We start from the raw sequence: 25,293 nt of genomic DNA, 5'->3' as shown, positions 1-25,293 counted from the left end.
AAAGAAGACGCTTGTGAAAAGGGTCTCAAAGAAGGCGCTTGTGAAATGGGTCTCAAAGAAGCTTGCAAAAAGGGTCTCGAAGAAGATGCTTGCAAAAATGATACTATGCATAATGACAAGAAGGATGCTTCTCACACAAAATAAAATGCGCGCGCAAAAATATATAAAAAGATAGCGAGAACCCAAAGGGTAAACATATCCTTACAAGTGATCAAGTTGCACCAACAGACACGAATCACACACAGTAGAGAGGTCCCAAAGGGAACCCTTTCAAAATAAAGCTATTGGCACTATGACCATGAGGACTTGCAGAAGTTCCTCACCGAAAAGAAAAAGAAAAAAGAACGGCTTCTCAGAGTCCCAGACTAAGGAAAACAAGGCTCCTCAGAGTCCCATACTAAAGAAAAAAGTGGGCTTCTCAAAGTCTCACACCAATAAGAGAAAGAGAAAGGGATTTACACTCCCCTTGTATTTATGTGAGCATGTAAAATTATCTTGTGAATTGGTACATCTGAAAGAGTTGCGAGAAAAGAGGTCCTTGTGTCGTAGGCCTTTGGAAAAATACACCCGCGATGCGATGCCCTTGTGTATTCACCTCCTAGATAAGATGCACCCGCATTGCGAGGAAGCAATGCAAGTCAACCTATGAATATCTCGATGCACCCACATCGCTTAGTCGCAATGAAAGTCAACTTATGGATATCTCTTTAGTAATATCCATCTCACAAAAAGAGAGGCATCTCAACTCATACTTTACCAGGTGGGAACGATGAAAATCCTCCCTTGACCTTGGCTCCCAATTGAGTTCACTTCCTACTTTAGACATTCCTTACAACATCACCAAGTAAAGATGTCCAAAATGAATAGCTCAAGTCGACAAAGGGACGAGACACCTCACACCTTGCAAGAGGGTCTCGCATAGCAAGGGCACCCTCCCTCGGCAAGGTTGCCCTCGACCTTCTAACTCAATTGGGCTCCACTCCTTCATTGGCTAAGAGGACTCGCACAGTGAGAGGGATCTTGCATAGCGAGACCAACTATAGCCTAGTGCTTCCAAATATTTTTGTATAAGTGTTTAACGTGCCCCTAAGCTTCATATAAGCCTTGTCCTTGAAATGAAGATCGATGAAGGTCTCATGATGTCAACAGATGAAGCACGAAGAGAAAGAGGCAAGCCTCACCATGTGAGAGGGTCTCGCTGTGCGAGACCATCTTGCATAGCAAGGTCTTCATCACCCAATAGTGTTGTATGACATCCTTCACTGCCTTATATGTTGACGAATGAAGGTTGAAGACTCGAAGGTACGAAGGAAGGTCCTCCTCGACTCGATGCTCGCTACTGACTTTGTTTGCGGCCTTGCATGTCCATGCTTAGTTCTTTTCACATAGCACTTGACCATACCCTCCAAAGCGTGTTCTCAAGTGCCATCTGCTTCACCTATGCCTAGTCATCCCGTGAGGTCACAAAACAATAACACCATGCTAGGATGCTCGACAACTCCTCTATGGAGGTAATGCACGCATGAATATCGATTAGCTATTTTTCCACTCTTGCGACCATGACAGCCTGGAGTATGCTACCATTGTCACTAGCATCGCAAGCTTCGTTGACGAGTTCTCACCATCAAAAAATTGGTTTACAAGAAGGCACACAACACTACCACCGGAGCATAGTAAGTGTAGCATCATAATAAGTCTACAAGGATACCTAAAGACCTCCTCATAGACTGGGGGGCAAGTGTGGATGCCGAAAATCCGCCAAGGAAAAAAGGTCTGGTCCCTTATTGAAATAAATAGCTAAGGGTCACTGAAGGCATCAAGTACATGTTGGAGGCAAAAAACTACTATGTGATACCAAGAGGCTATTGATGCAAAAGTTCTATACCAAGTATGAATATAGGAAAATTGCCAAAAGCGCATAGCCTATAGTCCCAAGGTGACACACTGTAAAGGTGGTCCCGAACATGCCCGCATCTCACACCTAGTGAGACCCTTATCTCACGACTTGGGTTGCACCTTGAGTCTCGGTAGCACCTCACCTATAGCCAAAGGCCCTCGCACCTATCAAACGCCTCATGCCCAGAAGGCGCCTCGCGCCCAGCCGAAGGGCCTCACACCCAATAGGTGCCTTGAGCCCAGCATGAGCATTGCCCCCAGCAGGCGCCTCGCGCCCAACATGAGCCCCACGCCCAATATGCGCCTCACGCCCAGTAGCCATCTCGTGCCCCACGCCCAGCATGGGCCTCGCGCCCAATAGGAGTCTCATGCCTCACACCCACAGATTCCCCACACCAAGAAGAAGGGCCTCGCGCCCAGTAGGGGTCTCGTGCCCATCAGTGCCTCGCGCCAAGCAGAAGGGCCCCATGCCAAACACAAGGGCCTCATGTCCAGCAAGAGTCTCATGCCCATCATGGCCTCGTGTCCAGCAGGTGCTTACCTAGTCTCACACCTTGCGTCAAAGGTCTCGCGAGACACAACCTCGCCAACGGAGCCTCGCTTCACAGCAAGAGTCTCGCGAGGTCATCCTTCGTACCTGGTGCACATCTCGTGCCGATAATGATGTTGTACCTTGCTCCAAAGATATCGAGCCTAAGGCCTGAGGGGCCCCTTCACATCTTATTTTCATAGGGCCATCTCGTGATGTCCTTCCCCCATAAGCATCTTAGAACCGCTTCATCCGTGATAACATATTAGGGTTTCAATACTTGAAGCTCGTAGGAATAAGGTATCTTGTGAGGGTAAGAACCTACGACTTGAAGAGTTCATACAAGTACAAAATGCACTTACCAACCAAGAGGAGTTAGAGTACGGACACGATGTCCATATTGAACAAGTAGTGGAAGTACAAGAATGGTACATGGTGAGGACTCCCTCAGCATGCTTATAAGGTCCGTACCTGACAAGTATAAGAGTTATAATATGGTACCGAGGTAGGAGTACTTTTGCAGACCCTTGACACGTACTAAAGATGACCACCCCTCCTCCAATACAACTACCACCTATGCTACTACCCTGACAGTGTACCCGTATACTATTTTGTCCCCAGGGACCACCATGTATGAGGGGCCATTAGAGCCCAACTATAAGTAGACATTCACCCCTCAGAATAAGGGGTTGGAAAATTCATTGTATACTCAGGCTATTATGCAATATAAGAGTTTTTACTCCATTGTTGATCTGCACTTATCTTTCCTCAAGTCTATTCTAAGTTCTTAATTAGTTATTCTCTTACTAACCTTTGAGTTTCCCAACCTAACATAGTTGATGAGTTCTCACCGTCAACAGATCTCATGTACAACTTCTTCATCGAGGAAGAGTTAGAATGGAAGCACCTGTAGGCTGGTTGGTTTGGAATGGAAGCACCTGGAACAAAATCAATTTGATGTTCTATTCCTCGAACAGGTGGCAAACCATGTGGTACTTTCTCAGGAAACACATCCTCAAATTCCTGCAAAATAGACACAACAACACTTGGCAGCGAAGAATCAAGTTGGTTAGTATTTAAAAGAGCCTCCTTATACATGAGTAAAATCATGGGCTGTTTTGTACACAATGCTCTCTTAACCTCACTTTTTTTTGCATAAAAATTATTTTGTTTTCTCTCACTTGATTCCACACTTTTCTCTCTTTGTCTCTCTTTTTCCTCACTCTCATTCATCTTTTCACTCTCTTTTTGCTCACTCATTTTCTTTTTGTCACTCAATTTTTGCAACCTCACTTGATCTTCATACACTTGCTTTGGTGTCAAAGGCGCTAGAGTGATTGTTCGTTGACGGAATGTGAATGAATACTTGTTGGTGAAGCCGTCATGCTGCACCCGCCGATCAAATTGCCAAGGCCTTCCTAGAAGGAGGTGTCCAGCTTGCATGGGAACCACATCACACAACACCTCATCTTCATACTTGCCAATTCGAAATGAGACTAGAACCTGTTTTGTAACCCTCACTTCACCACTATCATTCAGCCATTGCAATTTGTATGGACAAGGATGCCTAAGCGTTGTAAGCCCCAGCTTGGCAACCATGGAAGCACTAGCAACATTAGTACAACTACCTCCATCAACAATGACACTACATACCTTGTCTCTCACATGACAACGAGTGTGAAAGATGTTCTCTCGCTGCACCTCTTCTGTTGCTTACAAATTCAGGACTCGCCTTGTGACTAGTGCAAGCATCTCACCAGATTCTGGTCCATACTCATTGTCAGAAGCATCTTCCAATGGTGGCATGTCAGCAAGATCATCTTCATCTTCAGAATTTATCTCTCCACTTTCTCGAATCACCATGACTCTCTTGTTTGGACACTGGCTAGCTATGTGTCCTCGCCCCTGACATTTGAAACACCTTATCTCACTAGAATGAGACTTAGTAGGAGTTGTTTTACCTTGAGGTGGCGTGGCTGTGGTGGCTGGTTTTGGTGTAGATGATGAAGTGGGTTGGTCTTCTTTCTTTGGATAGTTCGACCTCCAAGGTGTTGTACTTGGATTGTGTGGGCTCGGTCTTGACCTCGAACTTGAACTACCCTTCTTGAGCTGCCTCTCAACTTTGATTGCCATATGAACCAAATCCTCCAATTCCACATAATGGTGTAGCTCGATTGGGTCATCAATCTCTCGGTTCAACCCATTCAAAAACCTTGCCATGGTTGCCTCCCGATCCTCTTCAACATTGGCTCTAATCATAGCCATCTCCATCTCCTTGTAATACTCATCAACACTTCTGTAGCCCTGACGAAGACCCTGCAACTTAAGGTAGAGATCTCGATAATAATAAGGTGGTACAAACCGTCGCCTCATCACTCTCTTCATGGCCTCCCATGTGTCAATAGGGCGATCTCCACTCCGCCTCCTGTTGATGCACAACTGATCCCACCAAACAATAGCATAATCAGTAAACTCAATGGCAGCAAGTTTTACCTTCTTCATGTCGGAGTAGTTGTGACAATCAAAATCTAGCTCCATCTTCTTCTCCCACTCAAGGTATGCTTCAGGATCACTCTTCCCCTAAAATGCTGGGATTCTCATTTTGATATTCCCCATATAATTATCTACCTGGTTCCTATCTTCTCTATTCCCACCATACCTCCTATGGTTACCCGTCGACATCCTATCAAACTCATCATCAGAAACTACCCCTTCTAAATCCCCTTCATTCTCATCCTCCCTTTGGTGTACCCTACCCCTCCTTGGTCTCCATTGTGTTCCCTCTTCTACCCTATCCAACCTCTCATGTATTTGCTCACACTCCGCCCTCAACATCCTCCTCATCTCCCCCATTAAAGCTTCAATTTGTAGATTTGGAACTGTAGGTGGTGGTGTAGAGTCCAAGAACTTTACTTAGCTAATTGTTTAGTAGTATTATAGTATGTTTAGTGTTATCATTGTTACTTTGGATTTTTGGTTCAGACCGGGAGTTATTTGGACACTCATAGTAGTACTTATAGATTTTCTAAGTTTAACCTATAGTTTAAGAATATTAAGTATAACCTAAGGTTTGATTAATGTGACTGATATTAAGGATTATATTATTATATTATAAGGTTTAGACATCAACCAATAGGATTTTAAGCACATGTTATGAATGGTAATTAAGGATTAAGTATTTTTGAGGATTAAATTAAATAAGGGTAAAATTTGAATGTTATAGGGTCAGTCAGCAGCCTTGAGTACGTTGAGGGCTTAGTCAAGGCTGTTTAATCCATTCAAACTTAGCTAAAAATGTGTAAATTCGTGTTTAAATATTCAGCGTATGCTGATATATCGCAACTATAAGGGGCGATATGTCGCAGCACGTAGATACGGAAAACAAGAATCGATGCACGGTCGCCTCGGGAACAAAGGTCCAGGCGATATATCGCCTATAGGGGGCGATATATCGCCTCCACCAGCATGAATTCAAATACTTTTGAATTCTTTTCCCTTCAGCCATTCAAACTCTTCAACAGTCCAGCATCTTTTGAACGAGTCTTCAGCCTCTGCTGAACGATTATTCAAATGATTTTCACTTAAAAAGCCATTATTTTTATTCAAGTAAAATCAAGATATTTTCATTCCCAAACTCTATAAATAGGACCTAGTACCCAGCCATTATTCACCATTTGCTCTAAGTTCAGAGGCTGCTAGTGTTAAGTGAGTGAGAGAGTGTAAACACTTGGTTTGGGGAAAAACTATAAGCTTAAACATCATAAGCTTATCAAACACTTTGGGAAGTGAGTGCAATAGTATTTCGGCGGATGTTAGATTGATCTTGCAATCTTTGAGGTAAACCCAAAACTCTAGTTCTTTTCTGTATTTTTATGATATTTCCTTTCTCAAAACCTTCTACTCAGTCCCCTAACCTTATTCTTATTTTGGTTAGGGAATCCAAGCTTTTAAGCATATAAGTCGGTAAGTATGTTTTCTATGGTTTAGTCTTTCCATCTCTTTCATTTCATCTCCTTTCTTTAGACTTACTCTTTCTTATGGTTTTAGGATTGTTCCAACAATCCCAACTCAGTCCATAATCTCGGTAACTTTGGTAAGGAAAATAGGCTAGAATTAATATGTTATGTGCTTGTGTTATCTATATGCTTTATGTTATTAATGTGTTATGTTTTGTTATGAATATGTTATTGATGTGTATGTTGTAGGCTTGGGCTTATGCCCTATTTGACTAACAAGACCCCAAAAAGATTGTGGGCATAAGCCTATTTAGCTGGTAGGACCCCACTAATCTCATGGGCATAAGCTTGTTTAGTCTATGGGACCCCAAGTAATAATGGCCATTATAATAAGTGTATGTTATATGTGTTATGTTAAGTCTTTATGTTTTCTTATGAATTTATATGATTTTGTGTTAGATTTTTCCTTGCTGGGCATTAGGCTCACTCCTTTCTGTTTATGTGCAGGAAAATAAGTTTAGAGGCGGAAAGATTCGTGACGCTTGGAGAATGTGTATCGATGATGAATGGAGTCAAGGGGCCGAGCGTTATTCGATTCGAGGATATAGTCTCCTTTTATGTTTTTATGGTTTTTATGTGTATTTTCCGCATTATTATGTAATGTCTTTTATTTTAAATCATGTTTTGTTTTAAAAACAATGGGATCCCATAATCCTTCTTAGTATTCTGTTTCTTTGTAAATAACTCTTATTTTTCAAGTTACTCAATAAATTATGGTATTTTTGTAAAAATGTAAGTTTTATGTATAGTTTCGATAATGGTCCAATTAGTCTAGATTAGTGGGTCACTACAGTTGGTATCAGAGCAAACGGTTCCTTCGCATGAAGTTCTCCTCGATACACATGCTCAAAGCTCCGAATCAAACCGCCAAGTAAGTGTTTAAGTTACAAGTTACAAGTTACTTTACTTATGTATATAGCTAACTTTAGTGTTTATGTTTCAGTTAAAAAAAAAAAAAAGAATGGAGCTTTAACCTACCAAGATATCCGAGCCATTAAGGCCTTAAAAAGAATAAGGGAGCCAAGAAACACCGTAGGAGCCCTAGAAAGGATTACTCGAAGGTTGCTTTTGTTTCACCAAGCGATAGGTGGCCTTCAAGAGGATAAACAAATAATGCTAAGATCAACGGAACAATATGTATTAGTGATTAGGTTGTTTAAAGATTTCCATCCTGTAATAGCAGCCTTAGAAGAAATATGGGAAGAAATGAATGATGAGGATGAATCACCATTAACAATGAGATACTATTTCCTCTTAGTTAGGTTCACCGCAAAATTTGAATTTCAATTCACCAATGAGCAAAAGAATAGGATTCTCACAAACCTTCCTAGAGGGCATTTTGATGCTCATGATAATGATGACTATGAGGCAATAGATGATGATATGTTAGATGACGGATCGGATGTAGAAGATCCCGATTTTTAGATTAGTAGTTTTTATTTGTTTTATTTACTTTTATGTTATGATTGTAATAAGTGAAATTGTTTTCCAAATGAATAAACATGCTATTTGAATATCATGTGTAAGTTTGATTCTTTTTTTTCACAATCATAATAAATAATAAATAAAATGAATAATGACTGAGTTCGGTGAGGGTGGATACAAATCAATGAACCTGGTTTCCTTATTGAGAGTTAGGGGGCCTTAGTAGTGGGAACGATTTTACTGATCCCAGCCCTCCCTCAATATGGTTAACTTTGGAACAAAGATAAGTTTCGAGCCTGAGAATTAAGTCATATAGGATTATTAGAAACACACTTAGAAAATAAAGATGACTTGTTTTTCTAAGTATAGAAACCCGCTCTAATAATAAATAAAGACCTATATAATTTTTCATAAGAAGTCATAATAAATAGGTCCGAGATATGTTTGTTTAGAATAAGTTTTTGCCTTAGAGCCTATTAGGAAAAGTTCTAACATGTTTCTTTCAACTGTTAGAACTCTGCTACGATGTCTCTCCGAAGATCTGCTCGCACCAAAGGAAACGCCTCCAGCGATGTTCCAGCGACCAATGCGGTCCCTACCGTTCGCCGAAGGAGAGTGCGTGTTACTGCTTGCTGCAACGCACCGGCACAGCCAGCTGACAACACTGCAGAGATTGCCAGACTACGACAGAAAGTCGAGGAACTTCTGCAACAACAACGCCAACAGGCTCAATCTCAGCCTCAGCCTCCGCCACAGCCGCAGCCGCAGCCACAGCCAATGGCCCCAGCACCCCAACAAGTTGGTCCGTATGGGGGATGGCCTATGACGAACTACGCTCCTTATCCTGTACAGCACATGGAGCCAGTGTACGAAAGGTTCCGCAAGCAGCACGCTCCGAACTTCGAAGGGACTACGGACCCCTTTGAAGCAGAAGAATGGCTAAGGAATGTGGAGCCGATCCTAGCCCACATGAACCTCAATAATGCTGACCGTATATCCTGCGTCTCATCTTTACTCAAGAAAGATGCCAAGATATGGTGGGATTTGGTCCAGCAATCCCACGATGTTGCCACTATGACGTGGACCCGATTTGTGGAGCTCTTCCACAAGAAGTACTACAATTCAGCAGTGCTTGCTACGAGAGTTGAGGAGTTCACCAATCTGAAGCAAGGGAACTTAACAGTGGCAGAATATGCTCGTCAGTTCGATCGCTTAGCGAAGTTCGCAGCAGAGTTGGTTCCAACCGACTATCTAAGGGTGAACAAGTTTGTTAGAGGACTTCGCCCGAAGATCGAGATGGGGGTTAAACTAGAAAACCCGGGAAACACTTCATATGCCGACGTTCTTGAGATGGCAATTGAAGTAGAAAGGTTGCAAGCCAACGTGAGCAAAGAAGAAGCCAGCAAGCCGGAACCTAGACAGCAGAGCCAACCTCAGGCCAGTCGGAACAACAATCAGTCCATCAACAGTCAGTTCAACAACAACGGTAACGGACAGAAGAGAAGGCATCCTGACAACAAGCAAGCCGACAACAATAAAAGGGCACGACCAAATAATGGGGGAAATAAGTCAAACTACATGGAATACCCGTCCTGTGCCAAATGTCAGAAGAAGCACCCCGGAGAAAGCCGTGCCAACACCAAGGAGTGTTTCAATTGTGGTCAAGAGGGGCATCGCAAGAAAGATTGTCCTCAGCAAAAGCCGGAAGGAAAGAAGGACGAAAAGATGGTTCCTGCTCGGGTTTTTGCTTTAACCCAAGGAGAGGCGGATGCTAGCAACAAGGTGGTCACAGGTCAGGTTTCCATCCTCAATAAATTATGTCATGTATTATTTGATTTGGGAGCCACTCATTCGTATATTTTGTTAGGAATGATAGATAAACTAGACAAACCTAGTGAAAGATTTAGAACTAGGTTTGCAACCGAGTTGCCTTCGGGCAAAGTAGTTCTATCATCACGAATTGTACGAGGCGTACCAATCAAGATTGAGGACAAGGAACTAGAAGGAGACCTGATAGAGCTGGTGATCAAAGACTTCGACGTCATACTAGGCATGGATTGGCTAGCACGGCATGGCGCAACGATCGACTGCAGACGCAAGAAGGTGATGTTCGAGACTCCTGACGGCCAGAAACTGTGCTTCATGGGACAAGCTTCAGGACTACGCACCCCGTTAGTATCATCTCTCAAAGCTCAGAGAATGATGGAGAAAGGATGTCAAGCATTCTTAGCCAACATCACGAATGTGGAGAAGGAGACATCACTCAAAGTTGGAGATGTTCGAGTCATACAAGAATTTCCAGAAGTATTTCCCGATGACTTGCCAGGATTGCCGCCAACTAGAGAAATAGACTTCACGATAGAATTAGTACCGGGCACCGAGCCTATCTCTAAGGCACCATACCAGATGCCACCTACGGAACTCAAGGAGTTAAAGACGCAGCTACAAGAACTCCTAGACTTGGGTTTCATTAGGCCAAGCCATTCACCATGGGGAGCTCCGGTACTATTCGTGAAGAAGAAGGACGGAAGTATGCGCATGTGCATAGACTACCGTGAGCTGAATAAAGTAACAATTAAGAACAAATACCCGCTACCTCGGATTGATGATTTGTTTGATCAACTCCGAGGCACGACTGTATTCTCTAAGATCGATTTACGGTCCGGGTATCATCAGCTCAAGGTAAAGGGGGAAGATATTCCTAAGACGGCCTTTAGGACTCGTTATGGACATTACGAGTTCTTGGTTATGTCTTTTGGTCTTACTAACGCGCCAGCCGCGTTTATGGACTTAATGAATAGGGTCTTCAAGGACTACTTGGATAAATTCGTCGTTGTGTTCATCGACGACATTTTAATTTACTCCAAGGATGAAGTGGAGCACGAGGAACACTTGAGGATAATTTTGACGCGATTGAAGGAGCACCAACTCTACGCGAAGTTCAAGAAATGCGAGTTTTGGCTCTCACAAGTGGCGTTCCTCGGGCACATCATATCGAAAGACGGAGTCGCTGTGGATCCATCGAAGGTAGAGGCCGTGAAAGATTGGCCTAGACCAAAGAACGCGTCGGAAGTAAGAAGCTTCTTAGGGCTAGCAGGTTACTATAGAAAGTTTGTAGAGGGCTTTTCTAAGATAGCCACTCCACTCACCAACCTGACCCGGAAGCAACAAAAGTTTATATGGAATGATAAGTTTGAGGAAAGCTTCCAGTTGCTTAAGGATAAGCTTTGCTCAACCCCAGTACTTAGTGTCCCAACACCCAACGACAAGTTCGTTGTCTACTGTGATGCATCAAAGTTAGGATTGGGATGCGTACTGATGCAAAATGACAAGGTGATAGCCTACGCCTCACGTCAGTTAAAGGAGTATGAACAACGCTATCCAACTCACGATATGGAGTTGGCAGCGGTGGTCTTTGCGTTAAAAATCTGGCGCCATTATCTTTACGGAGAACGGTGCGAGATTTATACGGACCACAAAAGTTTAAAATACTTCTTTACTCAGAAGGAGCTTAACATGAGGCAGCGCAGGTGGTTAGAGTTAGTAAAGGATTACGACTGCGAAATCCTATACCACCCGGGGAAGGCAAACGTAGTTGCCGATGCACTTAGCCGAAAAAGTTATGGGAACTTAGCAGCCTTATCCGGAATAGAAAAGCCACTACAGCAGGAGCTTATCAGTGCCGGAATAGAAGTGGTTGTAGGCAAGCTGGCTAACTTGTCTATCCAATCGAATCTGCTAGAAGACATACAAAATGGTCAGAGACATGATGATTCGCTAGCAACGCACATGGATGCAGTCAGAGAAGGCAAGACTACAGATTTCTCAATATCCAGTCAAGGTTTATTGAGATATAAGGATCGGGTATGCGTGCCAGACGATCAAAGTATTAAGAAGACGATCCTAGAAGAAGCGCACAACACCCCATACTCGGTTCATCCAGGGTCTACCAAGATGACTCATGACATCAAGGCAGTCTATTGGTGGCCAGGGATGAAGAAGGACATAGCGGAGTATGTATCTAAGTGTCTGGTATGCCAGCAAGTGAAGGCGGAGCATCAGCGAACTGCAGGATTATTGCAACCGCTTAGCATACCGGAGTGGAAGTGGGACGATATAGCCATGGACATCGTGACGGGTCTGCCAAAGACAAATAAGCAGCATGATTCTGCTTGGATAGTCATAGATAGACTAACCAAGTCGGCTCATTTTCTGCCTGTTAAGACTTCTTATACGGCAGACCAATATGCAGACATCTACATCCAAGAGATTGTACGATTGCATGGAATCCCCAAGACGATAGTATCAGATAGAGGATCAGTGTTTACGTCAAGATTTTGGAGAAGCTTACAGCAAGCCATGGGTACTAAGTTAAGTCTTAGTACATCTTTCCATCCTCAGACAGGTGGGCAGTCAGAGCGTACGATTCAGATTTTAGAGGATATGCTACGCGCATGTGTACTTGACTTCGGAGGATCGTGGAACAAGTACTTACCGCTGATCGAGTTCTCGTACAACAACAGCTACCAGTCGACGATCGAGATGGCACCTTATGAGTTGCTATATGGAAGAAGGTGCCGATCACCGTTGCACTGGGACGAGGTAGGAGAAAGGCAGCTTCTAGGGCCCGAAGCTGTTAGGCAAGCTCAAGAAGCAGTAACGCTTATTAGACAGCGTATGCTTGCTGCTCAAAGTCGACAGAAAAGCTATGCAGATACCAAGCGACGCAATGTGGAGTTCCAAGTTGGAGATCAAGTCTTCCTAAAGATATCTCCTATGAAGGGTGTCAAGCGGTTCGGGAAGAAAGGCAAGCTCAGTCCCCGATTCTTAGGTCCTTTTGAGATATTGGACAAAGTGGGACCAGTTGCGTATAGACTAGCCCTACCGCCAGCACTAGCCGATAGTCACAACGTCTTCCACATCTCGATGTTACGCAAGTATGTGTCAGACCCATCTCACGTCCTCAAGTACGACACCATAGCGCTCCAGAAAGACTTAAGTTACGAGGAACGACCGGTTAGCATCCTAGATAGGGGGATGAAGCAGTTATGGTCCAAGAGCTTTCCTATAGTTAAAGTCCTATGGAGCAATAGTTCTGAACGCGAGGCAACGTGGGAGTTGGAAGAGGACATGCAGAGCCGGTATCCGGAGTTATTTGGTAAGTAAATTTCGAGGACGAAATTCTTTTTAGTAGGGGAGAATTGTAGAGTCCAAGAACTTTACTTAGCTAATTGTTTAGTAGTATTATAGTATGTTTAGTGTTATCATTGTTACTTTGGATTTTTGGTTCAGACCGGGAGTTATTTGGACACTCATAGTAGTACTTATAGATTTTCTAAGTTTAACCTATAGTTTAAGAATATTAAGTATAACGTAAGGTTTGATTAATGTGATTGATATTAAGGATTATATTATTATATTATAAGGTTTAGACATCAACCAATAGGATTTTAAGCACATGTTATGAATGGTAATTAAGGATTAAGTATTTTTGAGGATTAAATTAAATAAGGGTAAAATTTGAATGTTATAGGGTCAGTCAGCAGCCTTGAGTACGTTGAGGGCTTAGTCAAGGCTGTTTAATCCATTCAAACTTAGCTAAAAATGTGTAAATTCGTGTTTAAATATTCAGCGTATGCTGATATATCGCAACTATAAGGGGCGATATGTCGCAGCACGTAGATACGGAAAACAAGAATCGATGCACGGTCGCCTCGGGAACAAAGGTCCAGGCGATATATCGCCTATAGGGGGCGATATATCGCCTCCACCAGCATGAATTCAAATACTTTTGAATTCTTTTCCCTTCAGCCATTCAAACTCTTCAACAGTCCAGCATCTTTTGAACGAGTCTTCAGCCTCTGCTGAACGATTATTCAAATGATTTTCACTTAAAAAGCCATTATTTTTATTCAAGTAAAATCAAGATATTTTCATTCCCAAACTCTATAAATAGGACCTAGTACCCAGCCATTATTCACCATTTGCTCTAAGTTCAGAGGCTGCTAGTGTTAAGTGAGTGTGAGAGTGTAAACACTTGGTTTGGGGAAAAACTATAAGCTTAAACATCATAAGCTTATCAAACACTTTGGGAAGTGAGTGCTATAGTATTTTGGCGGATGTTAGATTGATCTTGCAATCTTTGAGGTAAACCCAAAACTCTAGTTCTTTTTTGTATTTTTATGATATTTCCTTTCTCAAAACCTTCTACTCAGTCCCCTAACCTTATTCTTATTTTGGTTAGGGAATCCAAGCTTTTAAGCATATAAGTCGGTAAGTATGTTTTCTATGGTTTAGTCTTTCCATCTCTTTCATTTCATCTCCTTTCTTTAGACTTACTCTTTCTTATGGTTTTAGGAGTGTTCCAACAATCCCAACTCAGTCCATAATCTCGGTAACTTTGGTAAGGAAAATAGGCTAGAATTAATATGTTATGTGCTTGTGTTATCTATATGCTTTATGTTATTAATGTGTTATGTTTTGTTATGAATATGTTATTGATGTGTATGTTGTAGGCTTGGGCTTATGCCCTATTTGACTAACAAGACCCCAAAAAGATTGTGGGCATAAGCCTATTTAGCTGGTAGGACCCCACTAATCTCATGGGCATAAGCTTGTTTAGTCTATGGGACCCCAAGTAATAATGGCCATTATAATAAGTGTATGTTATATGTGTTATGTTAAGTCTTTATGTTTTCTTATGAATTTATATGATTTTGTGTTAGATTTTTCCTTGCTGGGCATTAGGCTCACTCCTTTCTGTTTATGTGCAGGAAAATAAGTTTAGAGGCGGAAAGATTCGTGACGCTTGGAGAATGTGTATCGATGATGAATGGAGTCAAGGGGCCGAGCGTTATTCGATTCGAGGATATAGTCTCCTTTTATGTTTTTATGGTTTTTATGTGTATTTTCCGCATTATTATGTAATGTCTTTTATTTTAAATCATGTTTTGTTTTAAAAACAATGGGATCCCATAATCCTTCTTAGTATTCTGTTTCTTTGTAAATAACTCTTATTTTTCAAGTTACTCAATAAATTATGGTATTTTTGTAAAAATGTAAGTTTTATGTATAGTTTCGATAATGGTCCAATTAGTCTAGATTAGTGGGTCACTACAGGTGGAGTGTCATTGCCTGCATTTCTTTCTATATTTTGTGACATGATTGAAAATCTGCAAAAAATAAGGTTAGAAAAAAAAAGACCTCACCACACTCCCTCACGTGTTTCACTCAAAGAAAATGGTCACTCAAGTACACTCGTGTTTGCACTCAATGATGGCTTTTACCCTCAAATAAGCTCACACCTCTGCCTTTTTCCACTCTATTTTCTTCTTTAAGCTCTTTGAAAACTAATGAAACGGTGATATGGAGGTTCAAGCAGCCAATTCTACCAAACAAATTAAACGAAAACCGATGAAAAAGTGGCGAAAAATGGTGATTTTTGGAACACTTGTGTGGGGTTTTGGCAAAAGGGCCTCTAGACTATGGGGAACAAGAATAGAACAAAAAATTTTAAGAAGGGTTTCCAGACTCTTTTTTTTTTTTTTTTAGTCTCGGATCCTCTTGGTTTTTTCTTCTTCTTTCTTTTCTGTCTTCAAGAACAAAGAGCTAACCCGAAAACCAAGCAATTTGTGTTACTAAAACAGATTCAAGAACAAACCCATCTATGATTCAACAACACTCCCAATAACATGAAAACCCATCTGTGAAAACCGCTACCAATAACAATATTTCCCAAAACAATCTGTGGTACACGCCCAATAACAGAGAACCAATATTTCCCAAAACCAATAATAGAGAACCAATCCGTGGCACCAAAACAATCTCAGATTTCTCAACTAGTAAAGAAAATAACACAATCAATCCGTGGCACTAGAGTAATTTCAGATTTCATCAAGAAACAATTGAAACAAGGGAAAACAAATGAATTTGACAACAAATAGATTCGAACTTGAATTGAAATAAAAAGAAAACAGATTCGGACTTAGCAATATCAACTAGTTTCAGATTTCAAGGGTTTTCACAAAGAAATAATGGAAACTTTGGAAATAAGGGAATGATTGAACAAGGAAACAATTGAAATAGGGAAAGTAACTATAGTAGTTTCGGATTTCACAAGAAAAAAAAATAAACAAGGACAAAGAACTCAAACACGACTAGATGATGAATATTAATTTTTTTATTTTTATTTCAGAAACCCTAAAATTGAAATACGAATAGAATAGAAACACAAATGAAAGAATAAAAAAAAAAGGATAGGCCAAACCGAATGATCCTAATCTCCGATACCAACTAATACGAACCACGCCAACAAGTGTGACGAAACCCGACACCAAAATATGGAACAGCCACCAAGAACATACGAGATTGGAATGGAACCGCGACCCAATGCTTAGCCAAGCACGAACCTTGGTATGAGGAAGACGCCACAAACGGGGATGGAATCCGTTTGATAAGTCAGGATGAACGCCACAAGGAATCTCCTTGATAAGTTCAAAAGTTTCTTCAAGAACTCAAGAAGAAATAAACTCACAATTTCATTCAACATAATCTCCTTTTCACATTGTTTTGGCAGTCCTTATAAGGACGAAAATTACATGAAAACAAGACCCTTGGTCTTCCTAATGAAAGCACCATAAACAAGACCTTTCGGCTCACACAACTCTTCAGCTCACAAAACAAGACCTTTCGGCTCACACAACTCTTCAGCTCACACAAGTCAAGTGTTTGACTTTTACAAAATAAAGAAAGACCAAAACAACAATAACGTAAATAAATTAAAATGACAAATACAATAAGACTCATGAAGCTCCTAAACTCAGTCAACTTTGATGAGTAAGACAAGTCTTTGTTCTCCTTCAATGTTGAACACGGTCTCCTCTTGTTTTAGGACTTTGTGGACTAGGCTGTTAAGTTCTTCCTTGAATCTCTTGGCTCGTGCCCTCGTCATTGGACCAACTGGAACTTGACTTGATACTTGGGTCTTGGTGTCCTCATCATTCTTAGACAAAGTGTAATTAAACCATAATAAGAGTCATAAACTTTGAAAATAAACCAATCATTGGAAATTGTAAAGCGTTTAACATTTGGGATCCCAAAAATATTGTTTAGAAATATTTACAATTCAAAAATATAATCAGAGTCGGCTAAACGAAAAAATTTAAGTTTAGTACAATCATCTCCCAAAAGTATCCCTGGCCATGGCAGCAAGGCAGACCAGACATGTACGCGCTGCTCATCACGCTCACCATACTCAAGGTTGGTCGACTTTCCCCTTGCCTTTACCTGCACCATAGAGCACCCGTGAGCCGAAGCCCAACAAGAAAAAACCCTCACAAGCAGATAATATATGCATATCAAACACTTAACATATAAACAAGCCATCATCAGACTATACACATACGGCCATGCCGTCCTAGGTGTTTTACCAGGCCCTGGGTTCGCGGTCCACACCGTGAGGATATCCTAGGTATCCTTTAGGGTCTCGCCCTGGCAACTTGCACTCCGCGTGCTAAACGCTGCTCCCAGCCCCTTGCCGTTCTCGGCCTTCGCCGATCCCGGCCTTTGCCGTTCTCGGCCTTCGCCGATCCCGGCCTTCGTCGATCCCGGTCTTCGCCGATCCCGGCCTTTGCCGTTCCTGGCCGTTGGCGTTTATTCATTTATATGTACACATAATATTACTAAGCAAATACTAAAACACATGTAAATTCAATCAAAGGGCTACGCCCTGCAACACAGTCATATAAGGTCGAACCCTGCAACTCTATCATATAGGGTCGTGCCTTGCAACTCAAGCTTTATGGGAATAGTAGTTTTCTTACCTATATCCCAAGCTTTCTTGGAACTGATGTCCCGAGCACAGTCCCATAGTCTGAGCCTCGCAGAAACCCTAGTCACAACGCACCAACAATATCCATCCATCAAGTTCTAACCCATTAAATAACTTTGGCTCATAACTCTAGTCTCCGGAACATTGAATTCTATTAATTCGGGTGATAAAATCCATCCCGAACCTTAACTACTGAATTCTCGAGCCTAAAACCTCTTAAAAACCCGAAAATGCACTAAGCGCTGCGGCCCTAGGAACTCATGCTGCAGCCCCCAGCTCAACCCGAGGCCCTGCCTCAAATCAGCCTACACGTGCCGTGGCCCTTCCTGAAGGGTGCCGCGGTGCACCTCCATTTCCAGACGCCCTAAAGTTCTAAGGGGCCGTGGCTCAGCAAGAACAATGCTGCGGCCCGACCCCTTGAACCCAGAAAAACCCACCATTTCTCTACCAAAATCAAGCCAATTACCCCCAAAATCATTCTAACAACTTAATTCAATTATCCCAGAAGTTCCACTATGATTCTAGCTTCAAAACTCATCAAACCCAAAATTCAATCTCAAACTTTAAAACCTCAAGAAAACCAGAAACTCCGCCAAATGATCACATAATTCAAAAATCATAATGAAAGGTTTACCTTAGCCTCTGTTTGAATCCCCAAAGTGATGCTGAGTTAATCCCCAAGTCAAGAGCTCAAATCCTTGCTTAATTCCTAGCTTTTCCCTTGGTTTGGCTTAGAGAAGATAATGAGAGAGAGAGAGAGTCTTTGGGTCGGTTTCTACAAGTTTCTGAGTGCTCCTTTGTTTTTTTTGTTTTATTTACTTAGCCTCTAAGGTTACCTCAAGGCTCGAGGCACCAAAAACGTCCCTGAGGGAAAAATAGTAAATTTCCCCAATATTCCCTCCTAAACATTCTAACCTCAAATATATCTCCAAATATTTATTTCCATAACCCGATAACCCCATAAAAATTTCTAGTACTCGAATTACCCCTCGACTCGCCCCGAGTCAGATTTTCGACCCCGTTGTGACTTTCTAGCTAACCGCTCCCTAGGACTGTCTCGGATCGTGCAACAAAGATATATCACAATTATCATATTTATGCCCTCAACGTGCTAAAATTGCAAACATGCCCCTAATAACCAATGGGGTCCACATGCATATTTAATTCACCTAAACATGCATCTCTAGTCACATATTCACACAAATTCACATATTATAACAATAAATCACTTATTGCCCTCCAGGCACGCTAATCCAGGCCCTAAGCCTTATTAGAAAATTTGGGTCATTACAACTATCCCCTCCTTTCAACAATTTCGTCGTCAAAATTACCTGAACAACTCGAGATATCGCTCCCGCATGTCATATTCAAGTTGCCACGTCGCCTCCTCGACTTCGTTCTTCCTCCACAACAGTTTCACCAAAGCGATGGTCTTGCTCCGCAAGACCTTGTCCTTCAGGTCGAGAATCTGAACCGACTTCTCCTCATAAGACAAATCTTGATCCAGCTCCAAATTCTCATAACTTAGAACATGCGTTGAATCAGACACATACTTCTGAAGCATGGACACATGAAACACATCATGAACTCCTGATAAGGCTGGAGGCATCGCCAATTTGTAAGCTACCTCTCCAACCCGTTCTGGAATCTTAAAGGGGCCAACAAATCTAGGGCTCAACTTGCCCCGAACACCAAACCGTTTCACTCCCCTCAAAGGTGAAACTCTAAGGAACACATGGTCACCAACCTAAAATTCCACGCTCCTGCGTTTCAGATCTGAGTAACTCTTCTGGCGACTCTGGGAGGCGAGCATTCGAGTTCCAATCTTCTCAATTGCCTCATTGGTCCTCTGAACCATCTCAGGACCTAAGTACCTCCTCTCACCTGTCTCATCCCAATGGATAGGTGATCTGCACTTTCTCCCATAAAGCATCTCATACGAAGCCACTCCGATAGTTGCTTGATAACTGTTGTTGTACGAGAACTCAATCAAAGGAAGATACTTACTCCAAGATCCCCCAAAATCGAGCACACAGGCTCGTAACATGTCCTCCAATATCTGAATCATCCTCTCAGTCTGACCATCTGTCTGAGGATGATAAGCGGTACTAAACCGTAACTGTGTGCCCATAGCCTTCTGCAGACTCTCCCAGAACTTGGAGGTGAAGGTGGGTTCCCTGTCAGATACTATCGACCTTGGAGCCCCATGAAGTTGAACAATTTCCTTCACATATAACTCAGCATACTTTTTGACAGTATAAGTCATCCTGACCGGTAAAAAGTGGGCGGACTTGGTGTACCTATCCACAATCACCCACACCGAGTCATGTTGTCCCACAGTCCTTGGCAAACCAACCACAAAGTCCGTAGCGATATCTTCCCACTTCCACTCCGGAATCCCTAGAGGCTGCATTAACCCTGCTGGCCTCTGATGTTCAGCCTTGACTTGCTAACAAGTTAAGCACTTGGCCACATGATCAACCACATCCCTTTTCATGCTTGACCACCAATACAAAGCTCTCAGATCCTGGTACATCTTCGTCGTACCCGGATGTAAGGAATAGGTGATGAGGACACCAAGACTCAAAATCCAAGTCAAGTTCCAGTTGATCCAAGCCAAGAGGGGAGGAATGATGAGGACACCAGTTTAGGAGCTTGATCAATATTTAGCTTCTTGTAATGAGTATTTTTATTTTTAATCACGTTTTTTAGTCTTTGTTTATTTTGTGATAAGTCAAACACTTGACTTGTGTGAGTCCAAGAGTCCTTTTTGTCTTTAATTTTCAGTTTTTATTAGGAAGACAAAGGGTTGTCTTTAAATTTCGGTTTTCATTAGGAAGACAAAGGGTTGTCTTTATTTTTCGGTTTCATTAGGAAGACAAAAGGTTTGTCTTTAATATTTCGGTTTTTAGGAAGACAAAGGGGCTTGTATTGATGTAATTTTCGGCTATATAAGGCCTTGAAAACATTTGGAAAAAAATCAGATTATGTTGAATGAAATTGTGAGTTTATTTCTTCTTGAGTTCTTGAAGAAACTTTTGAACTTATCAAGGAGATTCCTTGTGGCGTTCATCCTGACTTATCAAACGGATTCCATTCCCGTTTGTGGCGTCTTCCTCATACCAAGGTTCGTGCTTGGCTAAGCATTGGGTCGCGGTTCCATTCCAATCTCGTGTGTTCTTGGTGGCTGTTCCATATTTGGTGTCGGGTTTCGTCACACTTGTTGGCGTGGTTCGTATCAATAGGGACTGGTATGCAGTTCATCCAAGATCTCCCGTTGGATATCTGAATCCATCGGAACACAGATCCGACCCTTATACTTCATTAACCCCATCTCCGAGATAGAGAAGTCCTTAGCCGCTCCGACTAAGACGTTCTCCCTATAACCCTTCAACTGGGAATCATTCCCCTATGCCTCCTTGATCTTCTCAAGGAGTGTAGACTGAAGAGTGATGTTGGCTAACCGACCAACCACCAACTCTATACCCGCTCTAGTCATCTCCTTTGCTAGCTTATCGGATATCTATCTCGAGCTGAACAACTATCCTGGGCCTTTCTAGCCCAATGCATCAGCAACTACATTAGCCTTCCCAGGATGGTATAGGATGTCACAATCGTAATCCTTAGCCAACTCCAGCCATCGTCTCTGGCGCATATTCAGATCTTTCTGAGTAAAAAAGTACTTCAAACTCTTATGATCGGTGTATATCTTGCACTTCTCACCATGTAGGTAATGTCTCCAAATCTTAAGTGCGAATACCACCGCTGCCAATTCCAGATCATGCATGGGATATCTCTGTTCATACTCCTTTAACTGTCTCAATGCATAGGCTATCACCTTCCCAGCTTGCATCAGCACACACCCTAAACCTTGTCTGGAAGCATCACAATAAACCACGAATTTCTCACTGTCTGTCGGAAAACTCAACACTGGCGCGGTGATCAGTCGCAACTTCAACTCTTTGAAATTGTTCTCACATTTGTCTGTCCAAACATACTTTGTCTTCTTCTTTGTCAATTCTGTCAATGGTGTAGCTATCCTGGAGAACCCCTCAACAAACTGCCGATAATACCCTGCTAATCCCAGAAAACTCCTCACTTTAGGAACACTGCTTGGTCTAGGCCAGTCTCTCACTGCCTCAACTTACTTAGGTCATCCAAAATCCCCTCCTTACTGACAATATGGCCAAAGTGTAACTTGCGGTAACCAAAACTCGCACTTGATGAACTTAGCATATAACCTATGCTCCCTTAACCGCTGCAATACCAGACATAGATGCTGCTCATGCTCTGTCTCTGACTGAGAGTACACCAGAATGTCGTCGATGAACACAATCACAAACTTGTCCAAATAGTCCTTGAAAACCCTATTCATCATGTCCATAAAAGCTGCTGGGGCATTGGTTAATCCAAAGGACATAACCAAGAATTCATAGTGTCCATACCTCGTCCAGAAAGCGGTCTTTGGTTATTCCTCCTCTTTAATCCTTAACTGATGGTAACCTGATCGGAGATCAATCTTAAAAAACATTGTTCTTCCCTGCAGCTGGTCGAACAAATCATCAATCCTAGGCAGTGGATACTTATTCTCAATGGTCAACCTGTTCAGTTCCTTATAGTCAATACACATCCTAAGGGATCCATCCTTCTTCTTTAAAAACAACACTAGAGCACCCCATGGCGAGAAACTCGATCTGATGAACCCCAAATCCAGTAACTCCTTCAACTGAATCTTCAACTCCTTCAACTCCACCGGAGCCATTCTGTAAGGTGTCCTAGATACTGGCTCTGCTCCTGGTACCAACTCTATAACAAAATCAATCTCCCGCTGTGGCGGCAGCCCTTGCAGATCTGCTGGAAATAAATCTGGAAACTCACATACCAATCTGGTCTCCCCCGATCCAATCGACACAACCCTAAAGGTATCCACAACATTCGCTAGGAACCCTATGCAACATCCTTGCATCAGGTCTCTAGCCTTTAGTGTTGAAATCATAGGTACCCGCGGTCCACTAGCTATTCCCACAAATACAAAGGGTACCTCCCCTTCCGGTTCAAAGGTCACCATCCTGCACTTGCAGTTAATCATTGCCCCATACATCGATAGCCAATCCATCCCTAGGATCACATCGAAGTCATTCATCACAAGCTTAATCAGATTAGCAAACAATTCCCTACCATCGAGGCAGGAAATTCTTTGGCACTGAATCGAGGTAGTCAGGAAGAATAGGTTGTTCCGGCTCGATACCGTCAAGAATTCCTGACTATTGAATGGGAACAGGTTCATCTTCGAAATATTTTTCCCTTCCAATATTTTTCTATTGGAGCTTCCCTCATTCCTTTTATCAAGCATAATGATGCGAATCGTGCTTTAATGAGTTCTAATATGCAACGTCAAGCAGTTCCTCTTTCTCGATCGGAAAAGTGCATTGTTGGAACTGGGTTGGAATCCCAGGTGGCTCTAGATTCCGGAGTTCCCGCTATAGCCGAACATGAGGGAAAGATCATTTATACCGATACTGACAAGATCATTTTATCGGGCAATGGAGATACTTTAAGCATTCCATTAGTTATATATCAACGTTCCAACAAAAATACTTGTATGCATCAAAAACACCAAGTTGCGCGAGGTAAATGTATTAAAAAGGGACAGATTTTAGCAGACGGTGCTGCGACAGTTGGCGGCGAACTATCTTTGGGAAAAAATGTATTAGTAGCTTATATGCCATGGGAGGGGTACAATTTTGAGGATGCAGTACTCATTAATGATCGTTTGGTATATGGGGATATTTATACTTCTTTTCATATACGGAAATATGAAATTCAAACTCATTTGACAAGCCACGGGCCTGAAAGAATCACTAATGAAATACCGCATCTAGAAGCTCATTTACTCCGAAATTTAGACAAAAAAGGCATTGTGATGTTGGGGTCTTGGGTGGAGACGGGCGATATTTTAGCAGGTAAATTAACGCCTCAGATGGCGAAAGAATCATCGTATGCTCCGGAAGATAGATTATTACGAGCCATACTTGGCATTCAGATATCCACTTCAAAGGAAACTTGTCTAAAACTACCTATAGGTAGTAGAGGTCGAGTTATTGATGTGAGATGGATCCAGAAAAAGGGGGGTTCTAGTTATAATCCAGAAACGATTCGTGTATATATTTCACAAAAACGTGAAATCAAAGTGGGTGATAAAGTAGCTGGAAGACATGGAAATAAAGGTATTGTTTCAAAAATTTTACCCAGACAAGAAATGCCTTATTTACAAGATGGAAGACCTGTTGATATGGTCTTCAACCCATTAGGAGTACCTTCACGAATGAATGTAGGACAGATATTTGAATGCTCGCTCGGGTTAGCGGGGGAGTTGCTAGATAGACATTATCGAATAGCACCTTTTGATGAGAGATATGAACAAGAGGCTTCGAGAAAACTAGCCTTTTCTGAATTATATGAAGCTAGTAAGCAAACAGCGAATCCATGGGTATTTGAACCCGAGTATCCGGGCAAAAGCAGAATATTTGATGGAAGAACGGGGGATCCTTTTGAACTTTACCTCTACTGGTAAAGTTCTAATCCATCTCCTAGAGACTACCAGTTCCCCAGTCGGCAACAAAGTTTGAAAATCCCTAGCATACAAAACACTAGGTCTACACAGCTGATCTATCACTCTAGCAGACACAAACGAATGAGTAGCTCTCGAATCAAACAATGCAGTATAAGAAGAACCAGCACTAGAAATTTGACCTGTCACAACTGAGGGGCTAGCATCTGCCTCAGTCTGAGTCAAGGTAAACACCCTGCCAGGTGCGAGGCTGTCGCCCTGCATTGGCTCTTCCTTCCTGGCTTGTGGGCAGCCTTTCTTCAGATGAATGGCACTCCCACAGACAAAGCAGGCCCTAATCTTGCACTCACCCTGATGTCGTCATCTGCACCAAGGACACACTAGAAAACTCCTCCAGTTGTCACTTCCGCCCTAACGGGCACTAGAACCACCCCGTGCCCTCTTATCTGAACTGGGAGGAACAAAGGAATCTGGGGCCTTCCTCTTTTGCTCGCTGGAGCCACTACCCTGATTGGATCCAATAAAAGGAGGTACTGTCCTCCTAGCATCGCGCCTAACATCGCTCTCTCTCCAAATCTGATCCTCAACCCCCTCAGCTGTAAGGGCCTTGTCTACAACCTGAGCATAGGTAGTAGTCTCTGGGTCTAAAGTGATCTTTACATCACGGGCGATCATAACATTCAATTCCCGTACGAATCTGTCCCTTCTTGTCGCATCTGTCGGCACTAGATCTGGCGCAAACTTCGCCAATCGGTCAAATTTCAGAGCATATTCTGTCACAGTCATCCGGTTCTGGGTCAGGTTGATAAACTCATCAACCTTCGCATCTCAGACTGCAACACTATAATAATTCTCGTTGAAAATGTTCCTGAGCTCTTCCCAGGTCATAACTGTCACATTTCTCCTCTGAACTACTACATCCCACCAGATGTGGGCATCCCCTCTAAACATGTAGCTTGCACAAGCTACCATCTCGTTCCCCTCAACCCTCATAAAATCGAGAATAGAGGAAATCATATTCATCCAC

At 42.4% G+C, this 25,293-nt stretch overlaps 1 pseudogene; it reads left to right on the top strand.

Moving 5' to 3' along the window:
* LOC133779286 (DNA-directed RNA polymerase subunit beta-like) overlaps window positions 1–24,269 on the top strand; it is a 29,426-nt pseudogene extending 5,157 nt beyond the window's left edge.
* Window positions 24,270–25,293: the final 1,024 nt, after the last annotated feature.

The sequence above is a fragment of the Humulus lupulus genome, chromosome 5, assembly GCF_963169125.1.
Source record: "Humulus lupulus chromosome 5, drHumLupu1.1, whole genome shotgun sequence".
Lineage (NCBI taxonomy): Eukaryota > Viridiplantae > Streptophyta > Magnoliopsida > Rosales > Cannabaceae > Humulus > Humulus lupulus.
Note: the sequence above shows the minus strand (reverse complement) of the source record. Positions and strands in the feature narration are given on the sequence as shown.